Below are 4,948 nucleotides of genomic sequence, written 5' to 3' on the forward strand. Positions count from 1 at the left end.
GCTCAGGGGCCCAGCAGCTCCGCGGCATGTGGGATCTTCCCGGACCGGGGCACGAACCCGTATCCCCTGCATCGGCAGGCGGATTCTCAACCACTGCGCCACCAGGGAAGCCCCATGTTATGAGTTTTAGAAACTACCCTAAGAGCAGTAGGAGCCAAGAGCGTTTTCAGTGGGACGAGTCCTGCTCAGACTTCTTAGAAGATCCCTCTAGCTGCTGTATGAAGAATGGATGAGAAGGCGCAGAAAAGACCACGCTGGAGGTTCTACCAGTCCAGGGGCTTGAATTATGGAGGAGGCAGTATTATGAGAGAGACATTTTAGAAGGATATTCCTAAAATGGGAAAAAGGTCACATGAACAAAAATGTATTCTGTTACAGTTCTTCCCATAATTTCACACAGGAAGTCTAAAGCCGCAAATGAAATGAACCTTTCAAACACTGCTAAGGTCAACAAAAATGTCCTGCCTCTCTATGTTTAGAGCTAAAGGACCAAAGAAGGAGAGAGGCCTCATGTTTGGGTGGGGGAGCGGAGAGATGGAGAGAACGCTAGAATCACATGGAGAGCTTTGTTCAAGTTATATACCTCCTGGCCACGCCAACCTTCCAATTCAGACATCAGAAATTCTAATAGGGAGACGAAATTAGGTGAATCATCGAGAATTTAATATGACAGCATATGAAAATTCAAACATATTGTTGTCTTACTACTTCTAAGGAAAGTTATGCTGACCATTCTTGGGCGATGGGACAGAGACTGTTGCTCTTGTACAGACTGAGCTCTTCACAACCCTCAGAAAAATATTTGCTCCACCGTGAGAACTCCAGTAGTCCACGAGGAAGTAAAAGGCAGAGGGAAAGAAGGTATCAATAGAAACTTCAAGTCAGGGACAGCTGCAAGGGTGCACGAGAGGACTAAGCAGGCGTGGAGACGCGCAGCCCTGGCCGCCACAGCTGAGCACCGGGGCGTCATGGCTGGATACTCATGTGAAGCGCCAGAGCTGGACAGCGACATCGCATGGAGCCTCAGGGCCTGGACCCCTCAGCCTTTGCCCAGCGTCGTGTAACCTTCAACAGAGTAAGAAAGGAAGCCCTAGGAATGAGTAAAGCTTTCTCAAACGAAGCATCTCGCTCTCTCTACCCCCAGGCCCACAGGGAATAACGGCTGTAAAAATTCTGGAGCCTCATTCTTAAAAAGGGGTCTTTTCCTAAGGAGGGCCTTTTTTGTACATGCTAAGTTCTCCAAGGTTTTCTCCAGTCACTCTGGAATGGCTTACCTTTATTATCTCGCAGTTATCCAGATACACCTAGATTCAAACTGGAAGAGACCTGCAAGAGCATCTAAGCCCCACTTTACAGATGAGACAACTAGGCATTTGGACAAGGTCACCTAGCAAGAGTACGTACCACTGGGACAAGAATTCAGGTCTCTTGCCTCCCACTCCAAAGCTACATCATCACACTCTCTCCACTTCAGTAAAGGTAACTTGACCCAGAAGCACAAGCTGTTTCTAACCTCCCGCTAATAAATGTGAACTGCTTCTTGGTTTGCGGTCGACTTGTGGAGCCACATCATGAACGTACGATAGGAAAAAATTCAGCGGGATGAATTCTTTACTTTCGGGCTCCCTACTCTTCTCACGTGTATCACGTCAACTCTCAACAGGGAATTGCAGTTTCAAGGAGTCAGTGAAATAGCTATGCAGAGCCATTACATCACGTACAACTAATGGGGGATAAACATCCGTGGAATACACAATGCCTCGTGCAGGCTAACAGCTTGTTTTTTGTTTTTGTTTTTTGTTTTTTTTCCCCTTGGACAAACATCTTTATTTAGGATATCAAATAAATACGGTAAAAAATTATGCTAACAACTTCACACAAAGATAAAGACCAAACTTAGAATTAGTTGCTCAGGTAATTCAGAATGGAACAAAATTCTTCAAGTGTTCGTAATTAGCACAGAAAATACCCAGTTATATTATTTGCTGTTCAATGGACATTTACTGGTTTACTGTAAGATCCCACGCTGTTACAGTACAAAAGAAGTCACTCCCGCCCCCTCCGGTATACAGCCTAAACAGCCAAGAGCACAAGGGTTAATGTGATGCAAGCTTTTCTTTGTTTACAATTCTAAAACTGCCTTACAACTTTTTACTAGTACAGCTATCAACGGGTTCACTTAATCTTTAGTTTACTGTCTGAGGAAAGGAAACATAAGAACATAACCTGTCACTTTGGTCCTAGCTTCCCACTTTACAAACATGGATCCAGGATTCTAGGATTTCAGGAGGATCACCGTTCCCAGTCTCTGACAGGGGCAGGCCTGTGGCATGTGGCACTGCAAAGCTGTCTGCTCTGGCTTCTTGGCTTCTTAGTGTACATATACTACCTCATACTATACTACCTATACGTTTTCACGACATCTCAGATGTATCGATGAGCCCATGTATATGCTATCAACTTCATTCCCTACTGCAGAAGCTTTGGGTTTTAAATCTGCCTACCAAATCTTGACAATGACATTTGGTTCTGGATTGTTACAACAAGATCAAGCTATCTGAATGAGGAAAGTCAAAAGCTTAGTCTCAATTTTTAAAATAAAAATATTTCAAGATTACCGATAAAGAGCTCTTCATAAATAGTACTGTTCACAAGCAAATATCAATCTGTTGATAATCGTAAGAAACTGAATATACTATTTTTAAATATAAAAGCAATTTCATTAGGTTTAGATAAATTGAGACTACAACTAAAACTTTTCCATGCTGTTTAATCAAGTTACTTACAATGTACACATTCTTGAGTATACTCTATTGTAGCGACACTGTTTACTTCCGAATTTTTTGCATTCAGCACAAAAGGTGTTTCTTCCCAAGAAACGGAACTTCTCTGTCAAATGCGCTTGACCAAATAGGAGAATTGGGTTCTTAAAGTGGATTCATTTCAAACTTTATATATAAATCATAGACATCAATAAAGAAGTTCTTTATTCCGTCTTCTTGCCTGACGTCATGCAAAATAATAAATTTCATATGACCCGCAGTGATGAATGCTGAAACAAACCACTCACTGAACTTGTCCCCCCGTCTTCAGGTACATGTTGTTTGACAGCCACATGTTCTATCTACGAGATCGATAGCCGTGTGAGCTACGAACTGGTTCAGATGGCGGTGATCGTCTTTGGATTCTGCTTTTCCAGCTGGCAAAAACTCCATTTCAAAAACTGGATTATCATGGTGACCAACAATGACAAAGTAGAAGCTTCCAGACATTGTCTTCAATAGAGAGCTCCTGGGCTTCCCTGGTGGCGCAGTGGTTGAGAATCCGCCTGCCGATGCAGGGGACACGGGTTCGTGCCCCGGTCCGGGAAGATACCACGTGCCGCGGAGCGGCTGGGCCCGTGAGCCATGGCCGCTGAGCCTGCGCGTCCGGAGCCTGTGCTCCGCAACGGGAGAGGCCACAACACTGAAAGGCCCGCGTACCGCAAAAAAAAAAGCCCAGTGAATTCCTGTGGCCTAACAGCTTCTTCTGATGAAGGCTTACTTCTAGAAAAAGGAAAAACAACTTACTTTTGTTTCTGATTTAAAAAGAAGGCAAATTAAAAGTGCGTGTACTTATATCTTTTTGTCTCTGTTCATTTCTTGCAAAAGCATCTATTTGTCGTCAGTCATTCATACATAGGCCTGTAGGAAAGTTTCCCAAAATGACTCTCAGGGAATTGGGGTCTTTGAGGTATTTCATGAGAACGTGCAGGAGAGCTGCAGTCTTGTTTCCCCTCTTGGACCCTCACCAGGCTCATTTAGCAAACTAAAGGCTTTGGAAGACGTTTCATTTAGCCCTCCTGCCCGACATCTTTGAGCACGAATCCCTTGTACTTTTTTTTCATTTAACATCCGTAGAACTCCAGTTCCACAGAACACCCTTTGGGAAGTGCTGGTTCATGATTACTCTCAAGAGCTTAGCACCCTGGAGGGGCATGTTTGGTCCCACTGGCTCTCTGTGGAGCCTCATAATTGTAGCGCTAGCTGTGAGCTCATCACCAAGGTGATCTCCTGACATCAGCAGGTTCTTTTCTGTCACAATGGGACAGACAGCCTCTTTCAACTTCTTTTTGCAACTCCCGAATGTCTAAAATTACTCTCAGTGAATATTAGCTATTATCACATTGAGACATAGACCTTGGGAGAGACATTCCTGACCATCCAGCTCCTGTTTTCATACTGACCATGTCACCTGGGCAGAAACCTTAACACTTACTATGTCCACAAGGTGTCCTAACCCCAAGCACTGGGAGTTGAGTCGTGGAAGATCAGGAGGCTCACAGCAGGCTACTTTGTGCTTTATTCTTTCCTATCGCTTTTCTTTACATTCTCTTTCCCAGTCCCACAAAGGCCATCCAATTCATCTCCTTGTCATATGCCTGCGATTTTTGGAAACAGTTTTGTTTTGAACATGCCTTGGGAGGACTCACCTTTTACCCCAAGCATCAAATATAAGTATTTCTACCAAACTGTTGGCATGTTCCTTCAAGAAGAAATCTGATCACTCTTTCCCATATCACTGTTACTGAAACTGCGTATGTATAAAAAAGGGAAGATGCCAATGGTGGTGCTTGCTCAATGAATGTAAGTCCCCCTCCACCCTCCCCTCTCTGTTGGTCTGGAAGTGCTGTCATCGACCCTGGCTGCACGTTACAACCATGTGAGGAGCTTTTAAAAACACAGATATCTGGGCCCCACTTTTATTTATTTATTTTTTTTAATTTTAATTTTTTTTTTGTGGTACGCGGGCCTCTCACTGTTGTGGCCTTTCCCGTCGCGGAGCGAAAGCTCCGGACGCGCAGGCTCAGCGGCCATGGCTCACGGGCCCAGCCGCTCCGCGGCGTGTGGGATCCTCCCGGACCGGGGCACGAACCCGTGTACCCTGCATCGGTAGGCGGATTCTCAAC

At 44.7% G+C, this 4,948-nt stretch overlaps 1 pseudogene; it reads right to left on the reverse strand.

The window, feature by feature from the left end:
* Positions 1-2,849: 2,849 nt before the first annotated feature.
* On the reverse strand, positions 2,850-3,291 carry LOC131752405 (trafficking protein particle complex subunit 2-like; annotated as a pseudogene).
* Between the last annotated feature and the right edge of the window lie 1,657 nt (positions 3,292-4,948).

Source organism: Kogia breviceps, chromosome 3 (genome assembly GCF_026419965.1).
Source record: "Kogia breviceps isolate mKogBre1 chromosome 3, mKogBre1 haplotype 1, whole genome shotgun sequence".
NCBI lineage: Eukaryota > Metazoa > Chordata > Mammalia > Artiodactyla > Physeteridae > Kogia > Kogia breviceps.